Source organism: Antrostomus carolinensis, unplaced genomic scaffold, assembly GCF_000700745.2.
Source record: "Antrostomus carolinensis isolate BGI_N321 unplaced genomic scaffold, ASM70074v2 scaffold7426, whole genome shotgun sequence".
In the NCBI taxonomy this organism is placed as follows: Eukaryota; Metazoa; Chordata; class Aves; order Caprimulgiformes; family Caprimulgidae; genus Antrostomus; species Antrostomus carolinensis.
Genome location: NW_010321156.1, coordinates 70,375 through 84,805, shown reverse-complemented (window position 1 = coordinate 84,805; position 14,431 = coordinate 70,375). Strand labels below are relative to the sequence as shown.

Below are 14,431 nucleotides of genomic sequence, written 5' to 3'. Positions count from 1 at the left end.
GATTACCTAGGTTTCTTGGAGTGGCAAGTCCACAGCATGGAGGATTGGGCAGACTGCTTAGCAGGAGAGTGACTCACCTGAGTGATAGCATTTACAGACCTCAGAACTGCTTCATTCTCACGAAAGACTTCACAGGCAATAGCAAAGTATTTCTGAGGAAAGTGATACACTAGCTAAGTATAGCTAAACCTCTCCCCACTATCTTCCCAACTGCGTAGCGTGGACATCAGGCCCTTGTTTCACTCCACAGATCCACTCTTTGTGTCCTGCTTCTTGCTAACACAGCGGTGAGCTGCAGGACCAGAAGACAGATCTCCTCACTCACCATCCTCCCACGCAACCAGAAAACCAGTCTCTTCTTCCCACTTTTCTTTTCTTTGTCATGATACAAAATAAACCAGAAATTGTTTGATATATTGAAATACTATTTCATCCTACTGAAAAAAAAAAAAAAAGTAATAATGGTTGAAGTTAATTTAATGGCTTAACCTCTCAGGAGTGCGTGCAGGAGATTCTGGCAGATGTTAACGAAAATTCTTAAAAGACAAGGCTTGGGATGGGGGGAATTAATTATCTCCCTTAACCTCAGCCCTGAAAAACAGACCGAAGGGGAGCGAGGGAGAATATGTCATTCACAGCGTGATAGAAGCCTCATATTTTCAGCAAAACTACATAAGCTACAGTTTGAAATTCTATTAAGCCTGGGGCCTGGAGTTGCTGACTGCCAATCAGAGACAGAGATTAATACTTCAACGAAGTAAACAAGTCTGACTCAGTGGGCCATAAGCAGAGGCCCAGATTTTGCAGAGCAGTACTAATATTTTGCAAAGCAGCCAGTATTGTTCTCCATTATTAGTACCAAGTGGAGAGAGGGAGAGCCCTTCTCTTCTCAACGACGAATTTCTGCCACCTCTGCCACGTGGGGAGGCCTTGTCACATCGTGGTGACCCCTGCCTTGACTCTGAGACCCAGCAGATTTGTCCCAACTCAAATGCCAGGAGGATGTGCTGAGTTATGTGAGGAGCTGGTGCTGAGGCCATATAGCCCAGGAAGGGGGATGCCACACACCGGGTCTGCATCCTCCCGGGTCCCCAGTTGAGCCTGCACCTCACCGTGAAGGACAGTCTGTACCCAAATGGGTTTGGGACTTACAGATGAAACACACAGTAACACCACTGCAGCCCGGGCCCCACCAGAACAAATCAGTGGAAACCAAGTGATTCACTCTTTGGAAGTGTCCCTCACCAGGGCTGAAATAAGACGTATCACCCGCCAGCACAGCCCAGTCAGGGGCACCACAAAACATCAACAGGTACCAACTTGTGCAACCTGATATACAGCGCTGCACAGCACTTCAGAGTGAAAACACTTTAGGAGGTATTTCAAAGACATCACTGTATTGTAGTGAGCTGCTTTAAACAGCACTTACATAGATCATAGTTACAGTATTGTCTGAACAACTCATGGCTTAGAATCCTTAGAATGAGAGCATATGTAAGAGGAGAACAGATCAAGCCCTAATTCCTCTCAAAGAAAGAATCTGCTCTAATCCTCCCATTTCAGTACACTGACACCACATCCTATATTGGTAGGGATTATATGGTGTAATTTCATTGCACAGAACTTGTATACAAGAAAACAGTTTCTTTTTTGAGCAGTTTGAATATTTCATCTATCTCAGGATTAATTTAGAGAACTATCAGACTAGCCTGACTAGATAAATTTACAGGTACTTAAATTATTATTTTCTAAAAACAGTTACAAATTGAATGCATGAAAACATTTTAAAATATTTTATTTTTTATATTCTCTACTACAAAACAGTAGAGAACTGTGTATGCTTTGCAAACACTCAGGAAATAAAATAAAATGTTTTTTGCTAAAGGACAAGGAAACGTGGAATTTTTTATAAAATACATATGGTGATTTGGATCAATATAAAGATACATGCAAGACAGTAAATTGCTGAAAATTTTAGAGTGATGCCATTTTATATATGCACGTGCACACATATATACACACACAGCCTTTTTTTAAGGGTTAATGTGCATACAAACCCCATCCTCAGACTTTGTAAGTAGTTTTCTACTAATGTGCATAGCCTTTCCGTGAACTGATCGGGATTCTTTCCAAACCACTTTACTCATCAAAACTCAAAGGTCAAATACTTGAGAATAGAGGCATGAATAACATGTTTGCCATCAACACTAACAAACAACTAACTTGATAAAACAAAACAATACATAAGAAACAAAGAGCTAAGCTAAGATGAATTTAATTTTCACACTGGTCAGTATTCATTTACCCATCTATGCTAATCATTGTGAATGCAGTTTCCTCCCGTGAATACTGGAGAAGATTGGCTGACTGTTCACTTGGTGACTTCATTCCAAGTCTGATTTAAGCGATGTCATGCAGTGACTAAAACTGAAATGCTCTAGGGCATGAGAATGAGAAAGCAAACAGGCTGGAAACAAAAGCAAAACCAGATCAACTAAACATTCTTATTGATAACTAAGGTAAGGAGCAAAATAAATTCCTCACAATGCTGAACACCAGCTGGTTTTGTGCTTTCTTTTCTTAAACTGGCATCTCAGTGGGTGTTTTAGGCTGTGGTACCACCTGGAATTCCTAACTGGGCCCAAATGCACTTGCTGTATGTTTTGAGGCTTCTTTTTATGTACAGAAATAATAGAAAGGGTTTTCCCCTAAAGAATTCTTATGAAAAATAAGATGGTCAGATCACAGCAGGATGTATTAGAGACTAGGGACACACACGCATAGTTCCCAGCACCAACTGTGCAGCCATCTCAGCCTGCATGGGTCGGGGCTTAATTAGGAATTTGCAAGAAAACTTTCACGTGCCAAGAAGCACACACGATGCTGCAACTGCAGGACCAAACCACAAGCAGCATGTCCCACTGTCACACAGGCAATTTTTGTCAGGGTAGGAAACTTATCTTCAAGGAATACTCTTAAATGCAATATGAAAACAATATTCTGGTATATTTTAATTATCACTTAGAATTTTTAGGTTCGAATAGTTTTGGTTTTTCTAACATGGCCAGAAAAAAAAAAAAAAATCAAAATTTGCATAACTTTCTGTAGGCTTTTATATTACATTTCACGATATCCCATTTGTTTTCTTCTATGGAATTATATTATACATAAACATCTAAGAATGGCTTTTTACTCACTAGGGGAACAAGCAGATAAAATTGTGTAGGAAAAATGAATTTAGGAAAACAGGAATAACAAATTCCTTTTTCCATGAGACCTGATAGATAACTTTAGTTTACAAATTGTAGCTGGTTAAGAAACAGTTGACCTGCCTGTGAAGCAGATTTGACGTTCTTATACTTAACAGATACTTTACTGCAAATAAAAGTCTTCCTCCCACACCATCGGTGTTCTGCCTATGATTCTCATAAAACTGAACTCATCCAGCTTAACTAAAAAGTACTGCTCTCCTACAAGAAAGGACGATTAACATGACAACACAAAACCAGTCAAAGCTTAAGCATAACAAAAAAATAGAAGAAAGAAAAAAAACCCCACCAGTTACCACAACTCATTTCACACAGCCTCATGTTAGGGAAAAAAATACAATCTTCATTTGCTGTGGTTTGCACAAGGGAAAGCAGTGAAGGCAGAGACATTGGCCTTTCACCACGTTACACTCAAGAACACTCTGTAAGTGCAAGAATGGGGGAGGCAAGGAGGAAAAAAAGGGAAAAAAAGGCAGCATCCAGCATATCTTCAATCTTTACACAATTATGAGCAACAATAAATCAGATTTGATATAGTTTCCAAGTCACATCATGAATGCTCAGGCCAAGCTGTCTGGAAAGAAAATTAAAAGCAAATATAATTCTCCATTATTTTAATGTCCACAGAGCGATTTGAAGGATAAACATGAATTGGCTTCTATGGAAATAATGAATCATTTTAAAGGCACCACAGACTTAATTACTCCACCTTTCACTGAATGACTAAGGAGAAAAGAAAAGTGTGCGTACAATTCTTTGACATTTAACTTTTCTCTATTTAAAGCTCCAGAACTGGAGTCTTACCCAGACTTCTTATTTTTATTATACTCTTATTTTGTACTAACACTAGATTTCAGGTTTTCTTTTCTATGGCGAGCAAACAGGACATTTATGAGAAGCTTTTCTCCACGTTAATAAAGCACAGTATTTCCACTGCTCTCTGGAAGTGGACCAGACACAAGCTCTGTAATGGATGCTCCTTGGTAGGACTGAATATAGTACCTTCCTGTTGTCTCATCACATTGATCAAAGAAAACCTTTTGTAATCATCAATATAATCACTGATTTTGCTGCTGATTCTTTAAAGCACTCAGAGCCGTAACCATAAAACAGACAGTGAGGCACAAAAGATGAGCCCCTAATGAAGGAAGGGCAACCTGGTCTAGTGGAAGGTGTCCCTGCTCATGGTAGGGGGGGTTGGAACTAGATGATCTCTAAGGTCCCTTCCAACCCAAACCATTCTGTGATTAAGACTCTGGGTCTTGTGTGAGCCACAGTGATTACAGTCTTGACTCTGGTTATATGGCATTTGGGATGGCACCACCACAACAAAGTAGACCTTCCTGGTGACAATTACACTGAACTCTGACCTGCAGAGCAGAAAACGTCACGATCGCCACATGCAGTGTGTCTGTAGCCTGAGCCCTCACCAGCATGATGCCAGAGTCCAAGGATCACAGCACAGCCAGAGGAAATTTTTGAAAGTGGTTCTGCAAATAGAGGATCTGATGAAATGGGGCTCACTGAAAAGTCATATTTTTTGTTCCCTCAGCACTCACTGTATGGCAATGACCCCTTTCCTCAGGAACAGCCCTGTGGCCACACAGTCAGCACAAGGCAGCCGTGCCTGGGGCTATGTGCATGCTGATGAGAAGGCTTATACAGGGCTCTCTCTGTAATATCACACTATGTTAAACTGCAGTCATCTACTACCAGCAAGGCCACACATTTGGACCTTCCTCCTGTATGCCATCATAGATTGTCATAAAATTTCTAAGAAGATAATAAACTCTGATGCTCTGATGTTTCCTCCCATCTGCCACATTTGCTTGAAACTGTCGGGACAGCACAATCACATAAGCCTGCTTTCTTTAGAAAACCAGGATGAAAATAAATAATCCTTAAATGGCTGTAACATTTAATCTGCTCAGAGTAATCACAAACTTTGCAAGTATTGAATTTGGAGCCTTTAAGAAAAAGGCATTGGTTTGAGAAGGAAATACTTTTTTTTTTTTTTTCCTTTCTTATAAGATCTGTGGAATCTATCACCATTGATAGCACACTTTGTAGTTGCCATCACCACATCCTGCACCTCTACTTTAGGTGACACAATACTCATTGCTCCAGCTGACTAAACTTCCATTAGAGGACTTTTCAGTTCATGATAGCTTTGTCAGCCAAAGAGCTCAGACTGAAACTTATACTGCCAGGTATTTGTCTGGGGTGAATTATTTCACCATTTGAGAAAAATTGTTCAGACATTTACAAGAACACTGGTGGAGTGTTTTATCCATGCTACAAATTCTTAGTAAACTGATACCATTTAATCTGCAGCAGGCACTGAATGTGCAGAAAGGCATTTTGCTTTCCCTGTTCTGATACGTCCAGATTTAGTTGTATAGCCCCTGAGAAAAAACAAAACCAACGCTAGCCTCGCCTGACCTCCGAGGGTTGTCAGAAACCAGCCACCAAACTGCTTGAGGATGCACACACCTCCACATGCCACCCTCGTGGCTTTGCCCACCGTGCCCAAAGGATCACATTTAACCTCAACTGCTCAGACTTACACCTGAATTATTCTTCCCTCTTGTTGAGTGACAGTGCCATGGTAATCATTAACACTGATAAACACCATGATGATTGCTCCTCTCTTCAATGCCCAGGCTTGGGTGAGCATCTCTCTGGATGGGCCACAGCTGCCCAGAGAGAAGTCTGTCTGACAGTTTTAGCAAAGACATTTACATTTAAAAAAAATAAAAATAAAAATAAAAAAAAAGCAGGAGATTCTTTTGCATATCATACTCAATAGACAAGCCAATAATGCCCTCAGGAAAGCATGGGCTTCAGAGCTTTCACAGATAAGTATTATGAACTTAAAGAATAAGAGAGAGAGAGAAACAGAGAATACATTTTAGTCCTCAGCAGTTTTGGTGCCATCTATAACTTTCAAGGGAAACTATCAGTTCTTGCTTTCAGGTCACCTAGGAAGCTTTCCCAGATTTGTAACATGCACCGAAAGAAAATCTCTTTGTGGTTGTTGGCAACCAAGCAACAACAACAAAAAGAGATGCAGCAATTATCTCAAGGAGTGTGATATTAGATCTGGTAAGATTCAAGACCTACAGACTAGGAAAGTCTGCACCCATGTGGATGCAAGTACTGGACACAATCCAACACAGCAGAATTTCCCACCATTTATATTTGACAGAAAGGACTCCAAATTAACTAAATCCACTGGTACTGACATAAAGTAGCACCTAATTTTCCACATTTCCTTCCACCACAGTAGAGCACAAGTATCTTGGCTGCTGCTGGAAAACCCCAGAAGGCGCAGGGGAAAGGGGCAGAGGGTTGTTGCCCAGAGTGTGTGCCGTGGGCAGCACCACCACCATCCCACGGTACATGGGAATGGCGAGGGGCAAGCTGGAACCTGCTGTCCAGGCACTCTGCCTTGTGCTCCTGGGGAAATCCCAGTTCTAATGAAGATACTCAGAGAGTTTTGGTGACCTTCCACATAAGGCATCCTGTGAGAAGGATCCAGGGAAAGCAGCTCCTGGAAGGAGGAGAGATCATGGGGTGACCTTCCTGGCCAAGAGCCACCAGTCGCAGCTTGGAAACCTTGTGGAAACTCTGACGCTGACGTTTGATGTTCTCAGCAGAGCCCTGGGGACTCAGTCACCCAATTCCAAGGGACTTGCCGTGCGATTTAGATGCCTAAAGCCCTTAAACTATCACGACTATCTGACAATGTAAAGCAGATCACAGAGTTTGTCACAGTCAGAGTTTATTATTTAAAAAGCAGACACTGCTCCAACTAAAATCAGAACTTTAAAAATTATTACTTTTCTTTAAAACACAGCAGATGGGAAAAATTAAATTCTAAATGGGGCTTAAATCTGCTTTGAATAACACAGACTGAGGAAAACAATTCCGTACTTCAGAGACTGTCCTCAATTGTCTTACATTATTGTTCTTCAATTTGCACATCAGATGGTCACAAATTGGTAGCTTGAAGCTGATAGTTTGCGTTCATGCGAAGAAAACAGTGACAACTGTCTTCAGTCTCAACTTGAGCTGCAGTAACACCAGCTGGAAGCCAGCAGGAGCAGGACGCTGGGTGCACACCCAGCAGAAGATATGCCATCTATTAATACCTGGTGATCTTACCCATTTGAGTTTACAGCTCCAATATCCCAACTGCCTGCTTAGCATGGGAAGCTATTTTAATTCTCCGGTGAACTAAACCAGAGCAGCCAAATACACAGCATGAGTTAAAAAAAGATCCATTGAAAGCAATAATCACTGTTCTACCTCCTGCGTACTAACTAATCCTCCCACATTTTCAACTTGACAGTCTCTGTTACACTAGAACAAAGCCAAAGGAGCCATTTACTGCCATATTTTCTCCCTTTCAAAATATTTCAGACCCTTTTGGGATCCAACTTGAGAAGTGACATCACAATTAGCAGCAAGTTGCAGAAATACATAGGAAAATAATCCAATCTAAAGATTCACATCCACCTCAGTCCTTCACTAATGACTGTTTAACAGTATTAAGCAGAACAGCATTACTAAGTACCATTAAAAACATAATGCAAATAAATGCAGCCTCTCAATTAAGACAAAAAGATTGGGGGGAGATAAAGAATTGCTACAGAGAATGCAAGAAGTATTTTTAAATACAAAAAGGGAGCTGACATCAGGGGAATAAACTGAAAACAAGCAAACTCTTTGAGGTTTTAAGAACTGTTCACTGAGTGTTGAAAACCAGAATAAAAAGAAAACTAGAAACTAGGAAATAATCATCAGTGAAGCTGCAGATACAGCGTCTTTAAAGTTCAGTCTGTTCTTATTGAAATTACGACAGGGATTTGGAAGTGACAGCAGGAGCCAGATGTATATCTTGGGCCATGTTTTGCATATGCTGTAGCAACAGGAGTAGGAACATCTCGTGAAACTCTCCAGGCAACCAAGAACACTAATGATATTTAGTGGCCCATTTTTTAGAACATGCTTCACTGAAGCCAAAGGCAGGCAAAGATATTCTGCACCTTTTGAAAAGGATAAATCCCGCGTTCATGAAAGTCAAACGATTGCCTCACTGCAATCAAATTGGTCAAATTTTAACACTTTTTTCTTCTCCATCAGACCTTGTGGTTTGCATTATTTAAGTTCTGCTGATTTAAAGCGCTCACACTAATACCAGTTAATAACCTTCTAGCGTTACAGATGCCTCCTCCTCTTTCTCATGACTTTATGTCACTAATGAACTCCCCTGTGAAAAGAATTAATCATTTTTCTTGGCTTTGGATTCTTATACTATGACTCATTCAAGAAAAGCAACTGTAGCCTTATGGACTTGGAGCCCCCAATCCTTCATCATCAGTGCTGCAGAGCTGTAATTTCTCTAAAGTAGAAGCTACTTCAACACTGAAAGCCAGGACAAGCAAAATGCACACTAAGCATGCACTGTATGTGAAAATTATCCACCTTTCCTAGATTACTTTGTAGACACACGCTTCAATGCAGATCAGAACAGAGAGAAACAGTAATTTACATAAAAGAAAAAATAAAACACTATACATGTTGTCTTCAATATTGAAATTATTTTTTTCACTTGGCACAGATATAAGTTGACAGACAGGCAAGCCCTGAGGACTGCTTGCAACCTACTGCATCCTTGACCTGCAAGGATCAACTTAAAGAACACTAGGTTAGCTTATACTATAGGCTTATTTTGCCTTTGTTGTCACAAATGAGAAAAAATATATTTGCCTGCTGAAATAGAAGGTATACAGCTGATCACAACATAGGCTGATGGCCGTTTTCCACCACTACTGTTCTGGCCTATAATCTACAAACCAGATGTAAAAGGCTCTAGGACTCCATAAGCAACTTCAGCAATCACTGATTTTTTTTTCATTAAAGTGATGACTGATGTGTCCTTTGTACAGTTTTAATCTAAGAGAAGTGCTACTTTCAACTTGTAACTTTTAGGTTGTGAGTTGTTCTTGACTTGCATTTTAGAAAAAGAAATAAAGAAAATGCAAACAATATCCCTAACTATGATCTACTAGCTACTTTGCAATTCCGATTAGAGATTGATCCAGTCTGTACTTCTGCATCACAACTATCTCACTGTACTGAACTCTGAGGATCTGGCTCAGGGTCTGCACTTTTTGATGAGGGCCAAACACTTCTGTGTTTTCGGAAAGCTTGGATTCAGATTCACATCTAAATTTAACAGTGCTGACTTCTCATGCCTCATACAAAAGGCAACAGAACCATAGAGACCAAAAAAACAGACGGGGATCATGAAGCACTGGTGCTTACACTGGCAACCCAACTAGACAATGATTTCTATTTCTACAGTGACTTATGTTTTCTGCTTGGATATAGGTATTAAGAAAAGAAAAAAAACAACAAAAGCAAAAACCAACAACCAACTGTCAATTACACGTCTTTTTAAAATGTTAAATCCCCTTGTGAAGCTGAACTTCAGTGGTTCATCTGAATCTGCTCCAGTAAGAAATGAGCGATGACAGAATCACAGAATCATTTTGGTTGGAAAAGACCTTTAAGACCATTGAGTCCAGCTGTACCAGTACCATGATGTACCAGTGAGTGCAACAGAAGCCCTTATTACTACTGAGTGGAGTAGGTAGGCTGAGTTTGGAGGGACAAGATGACCCACTGAAACACTATCACTAAGACTGTTACTGAACTGTCACATGAGAAACACATTTAAAAGAGAACAAGTGAATGAAGCCCACTTAAATCATCACTTCTTTCTTAGCACACAAACCATCTGACACAGCATTGGTACTGACACTCTAACCTTTTAAAACTAAAGGCCCAAAGTGCTCCTACCTCTGCTGGCAATTAAGAAACACATGCTGTGACAGCGCTGCTATGAAATAACTATGAAGTCCCACTTGAGCGCAGGATCATCACTGCAGCACTGCTTTTCAAACAAGTCATGAGGTACCTCTGCCTGGATGCATGCACATGCAGGTATATAAATAACCAAACCTTTAATTTCCTCAACAACAAAATGATTGATTACAGACTGGGCAAGCTCTGCCAAGAGGGTCAACAACACACTGAGTTCCATATGCTGCCTGGCCAGCTGGCATGTCACCTACAACCCTGGCACTGGCTCCCGAGGGGTGAAGCCCTCCAGCACCAGAAGAGAGGTCCAGTGCACACAACTCGGCCACCAGCTACCTCCAGTCGTTATCAGTATCAGCACGGGGTTCAGGCTGTCCTTGAAGGCAAGAAAAGCACAGAGAAGTATGGAAATAATGTATGGAAGCATGGAGGAGTATGGGAATGTATGGAGAAAGTGTAAAGGGAGGACCAGAGTTTGAAGAAGAAGAGGAAGATGTACTGACAAGTTGAAATCAAGGAGGGGGACACAATGAGGGCCAGTTTCAAAACAGCTGGAAATGGTGCATTAAAGCCATACCGAAGTTGAGATTTCCCAGCAGACAGGTTAAAAGGCTGCTCTGAATTTTTAAAAGGAGGCATAGAAAAGCAGTAGCAATATACAAATCTCTCTATTAACATTGAAAAATCAACCCCTTTAAAAGCTACATCAATAGAAAGCCTTGGTATTTTAACTCAGGAGGAACCCTATTAATCAATCAGTGAATATACTATTGAGCTATCTGCTGATGACACTTCACTTCTAATCACACGAATTTGCTGTAGAGCTCTCTTACACAGAGAACAGCGGTGTTCTCACAAACAAGAAACAGGGGTTCAAACCAGGCAGCTCAAGGATTCTCACTGTATTGACAACTTTAGACAAACACCAAAACTGTTTTGTACTCTGACAGAAAAACTACTGGGTTTGGAATTTCTGGCAACTGTAAGGGCTTGTTTTGGCTTTGCTTCAGCAATTTTAAAGCATTTTTATTAAAAGACAGGAACAACAAGTCATGTCAGCTTTGCAAAACTTAAATCTTCACTTGGAAAACACTAGAACAAAGTTACTCATTTTTTTTTCAAAAAGGCTACGACTTCTTGTCCTGCAGAACAGCCTGGTGCCCGCATTTGCGTTTTTTGCTGCATCGGAGTTGTGCAGGGGCTTAGTGTCTCTCTCGCAGTCAGAGGCTCATTGTTGACTTAAATGGGACTGATCCATAATGGATTAGACCCTGGAGATGACTTCAATATTCAGGTTTGCTAACACTGGTGACCTAATGCAGGGTATTGAAGTTAAAGGTCTCCCCTCATAATCAGTTTAACTTTGGGAGGTTAAACTCAGAACAACAAAGATAAAAGACCACTTTAATCACAAGAAAACACTTGACTTCATACCACTGACCTTGTTGAAGAGTCACGCACATCTCTCATAGCAATGTTTTATGTAAACATAATTGTTAACAAACTGAAATAGACCACAAGCAAAATGGTTTGCCATACGGTGCTCTGACAAATCAGCTGATGAAGCATATGGATTCAGTCTTCCTACTTCTATATTATCTCTCTGACTGCTCCAATCCGAGTGTTACAAGCGGTCCCAGATAACCTATTTATCGTACTAAAGTATATTAAAAAAAAAAAAGTTTACTGATCGGTTCTGATCAACCTTCTCTAGAAAGAAGAATAACTTCAGTTAAATCATTTGTTCTTTTAATTACTGTCATTCCTAGCAAAATGCTAACACAGAGCAGAAACTGTATATTGTTAATGCTCATGCCATGCAACATGCTGGCATTTTGCCAGTAATGTGAAGACTGCCCTTAATATGACTACAAATTTATTTGTATCCCTTTCCTCTTTTAATGCAAGCTACAATTGCTGTAGAGAGTAAAGCTGAATCATTCCATATGATATTAGAGCAAAATAAAATGCCTGAACAAATTAAACATGCACAACACTTTATCCACTTGCCCTTTTTATCTTCACTGACAGATCAGAGAAATTTGTTTGATTTCCTGTCAATACAATGAAGGTGGCACAAGAAGGCAGTGTGACGAGATCCCACTTTGCTCTGCTTTTTAGGAAAGACACCTTCAATTAGGATGGGATTTCTCTGACATGATACAAATATGCCTTCAAGCCATGACTAACTATATAATGATCCAATTCTACACAGAGCCATAGTAATATACTTCACACTTAAACATGTTAATAGCTCAGTTTAAATGAGGGAAGGGGAATTAATTGGAAAGAAAGGAATTAACATTCAGTTGGCCTTTTTTTGAACAGAGAAGAAAATGCAAATCAAAAGCTGTCTCTAAAGACTAGCTAATCCTTTGTGTATAAAGAAAACCATATGAGCCTGTGCCAGCTAAAAACAAACAGCCAAGTTAAACTCTGAAGCCGGATTTGTGTGGATTTCAGTGTATTTAGTAACCAGTCAAAAAGATAAAATCATGTTCTGACTCTACATATAATTTAGGGGTTTCTACTCTGCTTTAAGGACTTGCTTATATGATCAGCCTAAATGAGAACCAGTTAAAAGACACTTCACCGAGTGTACAGAATAAATTATTTTAAATAGAACCTGCCCATTGGCAGACGGCTAACCACACACAGCAACTATTTTTGCTTGTAAAATGGTGTTCATTTAGCTCTGTATAACCAATTTATGAAACCACCTTTAACATAACACAACCTTTTCTCCTTGCACCAAGCTGACAGCCACACAAAACCCCACATGGTTCCAGAGCAGCAGGCTGAACTCTGCTTCCCCTCGGGCAGCGGCAGCATCGGTGATGATCTGGACTCTAGCCCTTTGTTACTGATGAGAACGTAACGAGAAAGGAGATCAGAGTGCAAGTCTCCTGCTGGAATGGAGCCACCACCTCACTTACAAACCAAGCGATGCAGACCAGGAGTTCCCAGCGGGATGGAGCAAGGAAGCCCAAAATGTCACTCGCATTTAAGGGTTACTGCCCCCTGCATGGTCTGCTAGTGTCCCACGGGGTCAAGGGGACAGGAAAAGGGGGAGAGGGCAGGAGCAGGAGAGCGAAGTAGCACAGCTATGAGGACATCCAGCTGCAGAAGTGAAAATCACAACAGGAAAAGGGGATGAGAGCTTCATAGCGGGGATGCCAGTGAGAAAATTACGGAGCAGCTGGTTTGAATACGTATTCAAGGCTGGAGCACAAACCCTTTCATAAATGAGCACACTACCTAGGATACCTAATGCTAGGAAATTGCTTAAAGTGAGTCAGTGCTTCAGAAAAGGGTATAACAGCAATGGTACAACTGAACTGTTACTACAGCACATGAGGACCCTGAAGCTTGAGGTGCAGAAAAGCCTTTCCCAGGGATCACCAGATGGCACCATCCTTCCTTCAAATCGAGACTGTAACTGCTGTTCACAAGAAATGCTACCATCACTTTGGGAGGAAAAAGATCTTCATCCATTTTTTTAATATATATATATATACACTACCCCAGTAGTCTCTGGCTGTTCACATTCTTTCCAATGATCTTGAAAATCTTGTACAAACAACAAAGAAATTACTGTATCTGGGGGAGGTGGAGGGAATCTCATAACATTTTGAACTGACCCTCATACTAAAATATTCCATAGCAGAAGGATTACAGATATTTCTGTAGGAACACAAAACTCCCCAGCTATACAGGCAATGCTTGATAACTGTATTGAGAAAGAAGAAATTCTTTCAGAAAATAAATCAAACATATAAGCATAACATATACATGCCCCTCTTCTCTCCATTTTTTATTTCTGTCTGCTACCAGAGCTGTTAAAGATGCTAAACTCCATCTACAATTGTGCAGTTTATTTCCTAAATTTGCTTGAAGATTATTGTACTTTTTTTTTCTTTTTTTTTAAAAATAAAGCTCCCCAGAGTATCCACATCTAAATAATAATGGAAGACAGAAAACGAAAGAATATTGCAAAAAAATGTGAATAGTGAAACATCAGCACGCACTGTCGCGGATGAGAGTGGAAGGTAGGCACTGCACCACCACACACACACACACAAAAGAGACAGTGTTTACTTATGCTCATCGGTGTAAACGTGCTTGCTTGCAGTTTGTCATTGTGATTTGCAAAAGGATGCAAAGTATTCAGCAACACGTTGGCAATTAGGTACAAGCTACAGCGGCTGTGGAAGCAAATCCACAGCTAATTTGGGATGGAAGTACAGAAGGGGTAGAATCAAATGGAAGTC

General features: G+C 40.5%; 1 protein-coding gene across 1 annotated transcript in view; it reads right to left on the bottom strand.

Moving 5' to 3' along the window:
* Nucleotides 1-14,431, bottom strand: part of PDE3A (phosphodiesterase 3A) — a 90,460-nt gene that overhangs the window by 41,235 nt on the left and 34,794 nt on the right. The window lies entirely within an intron of this gene.